Raw genomic sequence first — 12,819 nt, forward strand, 5'->3', positions numbered from 1 at the left:
GTCCTCTCCGTGTTCAAAAGGATTCCGTGACAGAATATCTGCATTTACATTAGAACGTCCAGACCGGTAGAATATTTCGTAGTCAAATATTGCCAAATCAGCTGCCCATCGCTGTTCGACTGCTCCCAGCTTACAGGTTTTGAGGCGAGACAATGGATTATTGTCAGTATAAACTTGTACTTTTGTTCCAAGTAGGTATCCTCTAAACTTCTCAGTCATTGCCCACTTAAGGGCTAGGAGTTCTAATTTGAATGCGCTATAATTGTTCATGTTCCTTTCAGTGGGTCTTAATGTGCGACTGGCATAGGCTATCACTTTCTTGTGGCCATCTTGCTCTTGTGATAGCACTGCTCCCAATCCCTGGTGGCTTGCATCTGTCTCTAGTATGAAGGGTCGTGTGAAGTCGGCAAACCCTAATACTGGGGTAGTAGTTAAGGCTGCCTTGAGCGTTTTAAAAGAATCCATGCACTCACTGGTCCACATTGCTCCAATCGAGCGGTTCTTTCTCTTTGGCTTTTGAGTGTTGTTAATGTGGCCAACCAGTTTATGTAGTGGTGATGCTAGCTTTGAAAAATCTTTCACAAACCGACGGTAATAACTAGCAAAACCTAGGAAAGACTGGAGTTCTTTAAGGGTTGATGGGACTGGCCAGTTTACAACTGCTGCTATCTTGCCACGATCAGTTGAGACACCGCCAGCAGAAACTGTGTGTCCTAAATAGTTAACTTCACTTCTCATAAATTGACATTTCTCTGGGTTCAGCTTCAAACCTATTGTCCGTAGCCGCTCCAACACCTTCCCTAGGCGAGCAATGTGGTCTTCAAAAGTAGAACTGTAAACAAGGATGTCATCTAAGTACACCAGCATACTCTGCATGATCAAGTCGCTCATTTGAGATTGCATGAGGCGGCTAAAGGTGGCAGGGGCATTGCACAGGCCAAAGGGCATTCGGTTATATTCAAATAGTCCAAACGGCGTTGTGAAAGCGGTCTTATGCTTATCCCTCTCATCAACTTCAATTTGATGGTAACCAGAGGCCAGGTCCATAGAGGAGAAAAATTTAGCACCATGCAATGTGTCTAATGCTTCATCAATTCGAGGTAGCGGGTAGGCGTCCTTCTTGGTCTTGTTGTTTAGAAGACGATAGTCCACACAGAGTCGAAGACTACCATCCTTCTTTCTCACCAGAACTATAGGGGAGGCAAATGAGCTTGTGCTCTCTCTGATTACTTGTTTGTGGAGCAACTGGTTAATGTGTTCCTGCACTTCTTGAAACTGTGTGGGTGGAATCCTTCTATACGGTTGGTGTACTGGCGTCTGGTCTTCTAGCTCTATTCTGTGCTTTACTGCCGTTGTCAGCCCTAGGTCATCTTCATTTGTAGCAAAACAGTCAGCATACTTGATGAATAGGTCTCTTAGTGCATCCTTCTGTGATTCAGTGCAATCGATTGATTCCAAGTCAACTGGGCACACGTAAGTACTGAGACTCGTCTGTTCTGAAATGGCTGTAATGCAGATCTCTGATGCTGATACCTTGAGGAAGTTGGCAGCCTTAGGCGTTGGCCAGTCAAAACTTGTAAATGTGCCAAGAACCATGGATTCAGAGAGAACAAGATTTTCCCTTGAGAGGTTGATAATTTCAGCTTGACAGATGCCATTTGTAGACTTAACAATCGCTCGAGGAACAACCAGTGCCCTTGGGACAGACTGGGATGGTTCTAAGAGTAGGTCACCACTGTAGTCCTTCGGGCATCCCCTCAATTGGATTACTTTCTTAGATTCTGCTGGCAGCAACAATTTACCTTTGAGAGCAAGTCGAGCTCTACCCCATACTTGCTTTTGGGGTTTGCTTGAAGTTTTAACAGCTATTTTGGAGACAAGCACTCCCAGGCCCTCTGCACCTAGCACGTTCATTCCTAATGTCCCAGGGACTTCGTCTTTGTGACGCTTCCATCCGGGGGAGTTTTGATCTTTGGTAACCAAGAAACCTCGGTTTCTTATAACTTTATCCATGAGCTGTACATCCGCTTCAAAGTAACCAACGTATGGTATAGCCAGCCCATTAGCTGCGGTCAATTGGAACCAATTGTCCACGCACTGTAGCACATGGCCTTGAGATCGAAAGTGTTCATTAAAAATGACTCTGTGAGCAGAGATACCTGTGACCCGGTGTCTAGCAAGCACGTGACTCTTACATTTCCGATGACTGTGACTGTAATAGGACAGGTGCCAATGGCATTCTTCTTGATATGACTAATTGAGTCATGAACAGCCCCTCCCAGCACTTGACTCCTCATGCCAGGGGGCTGGAGTTTGGGTGATTTCCACAGCGGCGAGCAATGTGACCTGGCTCCCAACACTTGGTACAGACCGGAACCCCGTCGGAGGTATATGGAAAAAATCCCCTGTCTGTCTGTGTCCAGACAAGTCCTGCAGGAGCTGTTTGGCGATTCATTGCTGGTGTTGTGGTACGGCTGTTTACAGATGCCATTGGACAGTTGACCACTGTCCCTGGTTTGTCGTCCTTCCTTGGTTGCGAGGTTGGCCAGTCCGTGTGTAGTTTTGCTGGGAGCTCCTCAATGCTTCCAATTGCTCTCCAAACTTGGTCAGCTGGGAACTTACCAGTTCGCACCACTGGTTTTGTGGTTGGGAGTTTCCTTGATCCTGGCTTTCCCATTTGAAGGCTTGGTTTCTAATTGCAATGAATGTTATTGCTGGTTCCTCCTCCACCAGTATCAGCAGTTCCTTACGTAGTGCAGAGTCGTTCAGCCCATGAACGAATTGGTCCCTCAGCCTTGCCTCGCTGAAGCACTCAACTCTCTCCCGCCTTTGTTGGCTTACCGCCACCGAGTGTTCGCTGAAGAGCCTGTGCGAGAAGTCTCGAAGGGACTCTCCTCTGCGTTGACGTGATCCCAGGAAGACCACCTCTGCTTCTCGCACTGGCATAGTCTGGGCGAACGCCTCAAGGAGGGTTTCCAACAAGGCTTCCGGGTCGCTCTTTGTCCTTGGGGTTTGCAGGTCGAGTTCTTTTCTGGCGGGGCCGCTGATATTGTTCATTATCACGGCCGCCTTCTCTTTGGTAGAGTAAGGCCTAAGCTCCCAGGCTTCCCTTACTTCCCTTGCAAACTCTTCAGCCGTTGGTCCATCAGCGGTGCCCCTACCACTGAACTGCCGTATCCGCTTTGTCGGTTCCGACAATATGAGAGGCCGTTGGCAGGCCATTTTCAGTGCCTCTGACTGTGCCCGGAGGGTGGCGACTTCTGTTTGGTTCACTCCTGCTTCCTCTGGCTCCCCCTCGCCACTCAACGAATCGACCTCACCCCAATCCACTGCATTGTGTTTCATCCTGTTCTTCTCCATTGACTGCAGGTTTTTTTACTTAATACAATTATACTCTAACTTAATACAATTATATATTTAAAAAATAACTAACTTAACTACCCTGAAAGTAGAAAAAAAAACACTGGAATATCTCAAATGGTACAATATAAAATAAAATAGTACTTGTCAGCTTCTGACTTGATTGGAAGGTTCCGAAGGCTCCACTTATCGTCTGACAGGGAGGTCTGGTAGACTTTTTTTTCGGATCCCACTTCTGACACCAAAAGATTCTGTGGTGGGTTCAGCACAGACTATGACAACCCAAATGACGAAGCAAGTCAGGAGGCTTATTATAAGTTTAATGTACACAAAAAACCTGCAGCCTTGGTCAAAACAATGAACTTAGGACAAACACAGCAGGATCAGACAAGGTGGTATTGGAGTAGGTGTGTAGCAGCAAGTTTCAATGGAGGATGCCAGCAGGAAAAGGAATTCGAATCTCAGCTACCGGGGCAGAGGTCAACTTGACCCTTTGCTGACCGGTGCTTGGTCAAGTTGAGCCGACCCGTATATTATGTCCTCCCCACTACATATATATATATATCATGGGCGTAGCCAGGGGGGTTTGGTGTTCAACCCCCCCCCCCCCCCCGCGTTTGAATTCAATAATTGATTTTTTGCTTTGATTTTGTTTATTTTGGGTGACATTTTAATACTATACCATCACTTTCCCCAGCGCAGCAAAGGGGTTTTGAGTTTAAAACCCCCTGTCACAACATTCGGATGGTATGATGTCACGATGTGTTGTGATGCCGGGGATTTTACTTGAATTCAATAGTTAACAAAAAATGAAGATCTAGAATCACAATTGACAATTCTTTGATAAAACAAAACTCTGGAACTTTATTTAAATACAACGTAAGTACAGTTTATGTACAAATTACAAATCAATGAGCATGGAACATATTACAAAGGCTTTAGATCAGAGCTCTTAGAAACGTGACTAGCTACAAGGACTTAATATTATCGACTGACTTTTCTTTCTTACTACCGCCAATTCTCTGGCGCTAACTCTTTTCAAAAATGTCTTTGTTTAAATTCAAATCAACCAATAGATTTCAAACATACTAATTACGTCCCTTGGGTAAATCCTGACTTGAATGTCAAGTGTCTAAATTTGAGGATTAAATCCCGAGACTCATGTCGATGGCTTATATTTCTTTCAAAAGTGAAATGTACAAACAATTCTATAATGTAATCTGTGACATATTGCCCCCCTCTCCATTTAGCATTTGTATGGTAATAGAAATGCTCATATGTATTAAAAATATTTAAATATACACAAAATACCATACATGAAATTATAGAAAAATGGTTGAGGTAACATATGACAAAATAAAGTCAACTTGGAGATAAAAAATATGTAAATGCAGTGAATAAAATTATTGATGACTTTGAACACCTGTTTCACTATACAAGTGGTTATGAAAATGAGACAATGCTTGTTATGAACAATATCAAAAGTTATACAAAGCATAATACTTGGATAAATTAAATCTTGAATTGAATAGGTTACCTCTCTTCATGGTGCTTCATGATAATATTAGAATATGACATTATAACTCATTTGGTTAGTACTAATGTGAAAATGTGTACATGGAAAAAATATATTGCATATGAAAAATTGACATAGAAAAAAATAATAGTGATAGTACATGACAATCTTCTGAGAAAATAATACTTAATGTGATATAAATCTCAACATGAAAAATTCCAATTGTCTGTCATGTATCTGTACTATCATAATAGGATATATGCAATAATAATATACCTGAAATAAAATGCTCATGATTTAAAAATTAAAATGTTTGATGCATGTCATATGCAAAGATGCTGAAACATAATTAAAAAGTATCTTGAATGAGTGACCTTCCTCAGTGGGTTGCTTGGTGCTAAAATAAATGTAACATCTGATATAGAATACTTGTTGAAAAAAATATGTGGAAGAAAATATATATACAATTATGTTAAGAATTAAATACATCTGGAAAGTGTGTCAGCGAAGACATTCTCACGTCCAGGAATTGTCTTGACCTCAAATTGGTAGTCTGTAAGTTGTAGACTCCAACGAGTTAAACGACTGTTCGCTAACTTCTTTGAGTTTAGAAATGCTAGTGGTGCATGATCAGTTAGGAGTGTGAAATGGGCACCTAGTAGATATCTGGAGAACTTGGCAATGGCCCATACAATGGCTAGACATTCCCGTTCGATGGTTGAGTATCTGGTTTCAGCTGGTGACAACTTCCTGCTGATGAAAAATACTGGGTGCAAAGTCTCTTGGCTTTTCTGTGAAGTGTCTTGGTAATTCTGCATTAGGCATGCTCCTATGGCTGAAGATGAAGCATCTGTGGCGAGGTAAAATTGTTTCTCTGGATTCGGAAGTTTGAGAATAGTGTCTCTTGAAAATTCAGCTTTAATGTTCTCAACCGTGGTATGTAGCTCTGTCGACCATGGAATCTTCGTTGGTTGTCCTTTCTTAGTGAGTTCAGTCAATGGAGCTATGAGTGCTGTGTAACCTGGTATGAAATGTCTGTAGAAGTTACACAGACCCAAAATACTTCTCACTTGCTTTTTACTGGTGGGGACTTTGATGTCTAGTATGCGTTGAATAATGTTCTCTTGAGGTCTCAGCGAATTGTAGCTGACTTTATAACCCAGGAAGGATATTTCTGACATGGCTAGTTCTACCTTACTAGGCTTTATGGTAAAACCATATTGTTTCAGTATGCTGAAAACTTCTTGTAGTCCTTTGATATGTTCGTTCCATGTCTTATGGAATATGCAAATGTCATCTATATATGACACTGTGTCAGAGCGATTGCCTAGTATGCTGTGAATTGCTCTATTAAAGGTGCTGCTGGCGTTGACTAGACCAAATGGCATGAAGTTGAAATGGAATAGTCCATAAGCTGTGGTGAATGCCGTAAACTGTTTGCATTCTTGTCTGACTGGTATTTGGTAATAACCTCTGGATAGGTCTATTTTGGTGAAGAACTTTGCCTCTGAAAATTTGGTCATAAGATCTTCAGGATTTGGCATAGGATATGAGTCGAGTTGGGTTATTTTGTTCAACTGTCTGAAATCGACACACATTCTTGGAGTTGTCGTTTGCTTTCGTTTGACAAGAACTATTGGTGCAGCATATGGAGAGTTGGAATGTTCAATGATTCCTTGCTCTAATAGTTGGTTAATTTCTTGTTTAAGAAAGTCTCTGTAGTGTACTGGTAATGGGTAAGGTCTTGTTTTTGTAGGCTTGGAATCAGTAAGTATTATATTGTGTTCCGCAATTGACGTTTTGCCTGGAACATCTGTAAATATGTCTGAATTTTCTTTGAGAATGGTAGTCAGTTCTTTCTGTTTTTGCGGTGTCATTGAATTGAGTTTGATGTCTTGCCAAAATTCAGTTTGTTTGGTAGTTGTTTGTGGCATATTGATGTCGTCAAATTCAGACGTGTCATTTTCATCTTCTTCTGGTATGACTGCAAGACATGATATGGCTCTTTCATTTTGTTCTGGTCTTGTGGTACCTTCTGTTATTGTGTTATATTTTTGTAACATGTTGACGTGATAGATTTTCTTTTTGTTGCGTATGTCTATCTCATAATCAACATCTGTTATCTTTCTGAGTATGGGGAATGGACCTTGCCATTTGATGAATAGTCTGTTGCTTTTGTCTGGTAGTAGCAGACATACTTGATCTCCTGGTTCAAATTGTTTCAGTGTTCTGTTTCTATTGACTCTCATTCTGGTATTGGAGTTTGCTATGGCTGTGGATTCATTTGCTTTTTCACATGCAGATATGACTATGTTTCTGGTATCTTGCACATGTTGAAACGCTGTCTTGGTTTCTGATGAGATTGAGTTTTGGCGAATAATAGCTTCTTTGAGGATTGCCATCGGTCCTCGTGGGTTGGCGCCATAAACCATCTCGAAAGGTGAGAATCCTGTGGTTTCTTGAGGACTTTCTCTGTATGCAAACAGAGCTGCTGGTAGCAATAAGTCCCAATTCTGCGGATTGTCGTGTGCTATTTTTGAAATGCACCTCTTCAAAGTACCGTTGAATCGTTCGCAAAGTCCGTTGCTTTGGGGATGATAGGGCGTTGTGAACTTCATCTTGATGTGGTACATGTTCATGAAGTCTTTGGTAATGTCAGCTGTGAACTGTGTGCCTCTGTCAGAGAGGATAACTTCTGGGAAACCAATTCTGGAAAATATTTCTGACAAAGCTCTGGTGATGTCAAGCGCTGTAATGTTGACTAGAGGTACTGCTTCTGTCCATCTTGTACATGTGTCAATCAATGTCAGGACATATCGATGGTTTCTTGCTGAAGCTACTGGCATAGGACCAATCAGATCAACTGAAACTTTTTGGAATGGCTTATCTGTCAATTCCATATCTTGAATAGGTGCCTGTGATTTGTTGTTCTTAGGTCCTTTGACTTGGCAAATATGACATGACTTCACGTATTTCTTGACGTCTTTAATGATACTTGGCCAAGAAAATTCTTTGAGGATTCTGGCTTTAGTTTTGACTACACCCATATGGCTGGCGTGTGGAATGTTATGTCCTGTTGCCAGTATTTCTTTCCTGTATTTCTGTGGCACTATTATTTGCTGAACGGTATTGTCTTTATGCATGGCATTTTTCACCAGGAGGCCATCTTGAAAATATGGTTTATTTGGTAGATTCAGCTGTTTGTTTGCTTGAGCCTTCTGATAGAGTATTTGCAATGTTGGATCTCGCTTCTGTTCTTCTTTGAAGTCATCATGTGTGAAATATGACTTGTCTTGATGGGCTTCAGTTTGACCAGTTAGAGTTCTTGTATCATTGCTAGAGACTCTGGGCATGTCGTCTTGTTCTTCAAAGTTCAACAATGGACATTCGGGAATTGGAGGTGGACTTATGATCGGTAGGGATGGGCTTGATGTAACTGGGGGTGTCCATGTTGAGTGTTCTTGATTGTTGCTGGCTACTGGACTAGTAAATGGTTCTGTTGCATTCTGCATAACTTGAGTAACTGAGGTAGCTATGTGATTATTTTGGCTAACTTGTTCAGGTGCCAAATGTTCTTGTTGTCTGGACATGGATCTTGTCATTACTGCCAAACATTTTTGACCTTGCTCTATGGCATTTGTCCATTCAGTAAGTTCTTGAGGAGTGCATTCTTTAACTCCTTCTATGTTTCCAATGATTAGGTCCACTGGTAGATTGGGTGTTACTAATGCTTGTGTTTGACCACTGAAGAATGGTGTAGTAACATAAATGATGGCCTCAGGTAACTTGCTGACAGTTCCGTTGAATGCAGTGACTTGGACGTGGTTGCCTGTGAAACGGTTTGCGTGTACGAAGCGTTCATGTACTAATGTGGACGTGCTTCCGGTGTCACGAAGAACTTCCACCTTCTTGTCTCCTACAAAGCCTGGATAAAATTTGAGACCATTGGATTTTGCAATGACTGTCATAGTTGAATGCTCATTGTAATAGCTTCTGTTATATGAGCTTCTGTTTGGCATATTATGTGGTCTGGAGTCCTGTGAATGACTTCTGTAGCGAGGTTTGTTGTTATCTGGTTTATTGTTTCCAGGTGCTTTGTTGAGATTGTATTGCTCTCTATTGCTGTATCTTTGAGTTGGTGATGTGGGTCTATCAAAATTTTGATTTTTGGAGACTGCCTGTTTTTTCCAACATTCATGAGTTTGGTGACCCTTTTTATGGCAATATGAACATTCTGTGGTTCTGCTGCGGCATTGAGACGTGAAATGCCCTAGTTTATGACATTTGTTGCATTTGACTTTGTCATCTGACTTATATCTTGCATTTTTGCCTTGAGCAAAGCAGACAAAATTTTCTTCAACAGATGGTTTGACTGACTTGTTTGGATAGGCTGCTCTATATTGTCTGATGATCTTGGTTAATGTCTGTATATCAGTAGGATTTCTCTCTATAATGTAGGATTGAATATCTTCTGAGTGAGCATGGGTGATGTTGTCGATAATAATATGTTGACGAAGAGCTTGGTAACTTTCTTCTATTTTTGCCATGGATACCCATCTATCAAACCACATTGACATATTAGCTACAAAAATTTGAGGATCATCATTTTGCTGTGGCCTTTCATGATAGAATTTCTTTCTATAGTTGGCTGAAGTTGCTCCGTATTGGCGCAGTAGAGCTTCCTTGATATCAGAGTAAGTGCTGCGTTCATTGATGGACAGTTGTGAGCAAATGTTGACAGCTTTGCCAGTCAAAAGTGTGAGGAGTGAGCTCGACCAATGTGCTTCAGGTAGACCGGATGTTGTAGCTATTTCTTCAAATCTTATGAGATACGAGTCCATATTGTCAATGTTTTCGTTGAAAGCCGATATTTTGTTCATTAATCTGTATTTGTCAAACATACTTGAGTGACCTTGAATTGGAATGCTTTCTTTATTTTCTTTATTTTGCCTTTCAAATTCCATTTTTTCTTTTTCATGTTGTCTTTGCTTTTCGGCGTCTTGCCTTTGTTTTTCGGCGTCTTGCAATTTTTTTTCTTCTAATTGCATGCGTTTTTTCAGATTCTCGCTCTTGATATTCTTTCTTTTCTTGTTTCTCTGCCTACTGGTCTGGCTTTGAAATTTGCTTTTCTTTGGCAAATTCTATTAATTCGAAGAATCGTTGTGTTCTAGCACTGGAAGCCATATTTAATTTTTTTGTTAGTTTCTTGTATTGGAGCAGAATGTTCGATATCTGGATTTTGGCTTTATCTCAGAAATAATAACAATATAGGTCTAGATCTAGTGACAAAGTTCTTGAAGCCTCAATTTGCTAATAAATTCTTGACAGTAGACTTGTAGTTACTGGAGTCGTGTGATTGAATATATAGATCTATTGAGCCGATGTACTTTTTACTGGTTTAACAGTTGGTTAAATCTGGTCTTCTGTTTACTTTGTGCTGCACAAATGATTATTTACTGGTCTTCTTTATAATGCCAGTTATTTGATTTACTGGTCTTTTTTTATAATGCCAGTTATTTACTTTACTGGTCTTTTTTATAATGCCAGTTATTTGATTTACTGGTCTTTTAATAATGCCAGTTATTATGTATATTGGTCTTATTTCTTTTGCCAATTACATATAATAATAGATTTCGTGAGTTAGACGTAACTCTAACGAAAATCTTTATAAAAGAATTATCGATAACCAACTGACCTGTTAAACACAGAAATTCTGTCCTCCGTTAAATAAGAATGAAGTTCCTTTGAAGAGTTTAGAAATTGGTCCTAGATCTTGAATAAATTTCGTTAAAAGTTGTCCGTGAACTTTTATTAGTCGGAGAGTGCCAGATGTGACACGACGTTTTGATGGTACGATGTCACGATGTGTTGTGATGCCGGGGATTTTACTTGAATTCAATAGTTAACAAAAAATGAAGATCTAGAATCACAATTGACAATTCTTTGATAAAACAAAACTCTGGAACTTTATTTAAATACAACGTAAGTACAGTTTATGTACAAATTACAAATCAATGAGCATGGAACATATTACAAAGGCTTTAGATCAGAGCTCTTAGAAACGTGACTAGCTACAAGGACTTAATATTATCGACTGACTTTTCTTTCTTACTACCGCCAATTCTCTGGCGCTAACTCTTTTCAAAAATGTCTTTGTTTAAATTCAAATCAACCAATAGATTTCAAACATACTAATTACGTCCCTTGGGTAAATCCTGACTTGAATGTCAAGTGTCTAAATTTGAGGATTAAATCCCGAGACTCATGTCGAGGGCTTATATTTCTTTCAAAAGTGAAATGTACAAACAATTCTATAATGTAATCTGTGACACCCCCTACCAGGGGGGTTTGAGTTCAAAACCCCTATCAGGGGGCTTTGAGTTTTAAACCCCCTACCAGGGGTTTTTGCAGTTAATCCCTCTCTTCTAAAAACAAAAAAAAAAAAAGCAAACGACAATCCCTAAATTCCAAGATCACAGTTAAGGAAGATTTTGATTTTATAACCCCCTATTCAATATAAAAAAAAGCAAATCACACACTCAAACTTCTATGAGCGTAGCCAAAGGGGTTTTGAGTTTAACCCCCCGCCCCTCGTCATTAGGGTTTGAAGCTAAACAATACCTCTTCAATATAAAAAAAGCAAATTACGCACTCAAAATGTTATGAGCGTAGGTAAACTGGTTTCGACTCAGTTTTTAGTTTAAACCCCCATTCAGCGGGGTTTGAAGTTAAAAATTCTTCTTCAATATGAAAAAAAAAGAGTAAATTATGCACTTAATATGTTATGGGCGTAGCTAAATGGGTTTTGACTCAGTTTTGAGTTTAAACCCCTTTCAGCGGGGTTTGAAGGTAAAAAAATACATCTTTAATATTAAAAACAAAGCAAATTATACACTCAAAATTCTATGAGTGTAGTCTAAGGGGTTTTGAGTTTAATCAGTGGAGTTTGAAGCTAAAAAAATAACTCGTCAATATAAAAAAAAGTAAATTACGCACTCAAAATGCTATGGGAGTTGCCAAAAGGAGTTTTGAGTTTAAACTCCCTTTCAGCGGGGTTTAATGCTAAAAAAATACCTCTTTAATATAAAATAGCAAATTACACACTGAAATTATTTGAGCATAGCCAAGTCAATTGGGGGTTTTGAGTTTAAACCCATCTCCTACAGATGGCTTTTCTTAAAAGTTTAAAACCCCTCCAGATGGTTTTGAGTTTAAAATCCTCCTACAGTGAGTTTTGAGGTGGGAAAACCTCCATCTTCAATATTATTCTAAAACAAACTACAGTTATCAAATTCTATGACCGTAGCTAAATGGGATTTTGAAATTAAAACAAAACTACTCCAGAGATATTGTAGTTTAAAATCCACAACAGAGGATTTTGACGATAAAACTTCCCTTTTCGATATAAAATCTAAAGCAAACTACAGTCACCTAATTCCAAGAGCGTATTCAAGAGAGGTTACACATTTCTACCAGTGGCGGGGCTCCATTAATAAAGTGCATTGAATAGTCATCTGCCGAAATTGAAAAACACTAAATGTGGCTAAACAAAGATGGCTAAGACAGATTTTAGGAGTCAGTTATAGAGATCGGGTCTAAATCAAGGAAATCCTATGCCGAATTGGGAGTTGACACCTTACTAGTAAGGTTGTGACAGAGCGTCGTATAAAGTTTGCGGAACATGTTTTCCGACAAAATGAATTACGCATACTAAGGGTTGCGATGAAATCCTAGTAGGCCTACAACTTGGCGGCAGTAAGAATGCATTTTCGGTTTTTGAAATAAAAATTTTTAATAGCAGGAAAATTTTGTTGGTTTTCAATAGCAGAAATAGTGCCCCAACCCCCCCCCCCCGAAAAAAAATCCTGGCTACGCCCATGATATATATAGGCCTATATATTGTACCATATAACACTAACGGGCTCGTCCGCCTCTAACGCTGA

This window comes from Biomphalaria glabrata, chromosome 4 (assembly GCF_947242115.1).
Source record: "Biomphalaria glabrata chromosome 4, xgBioGlab47.1, whole genome shotgun sequence".
NCBI classification, from domain to species: domain Eukaryota; kingdom Metazoa; phylum Mollusca; class Gastropoda; family Planorbidae; genus Biomphalaria; species Biomphalaria glabrata.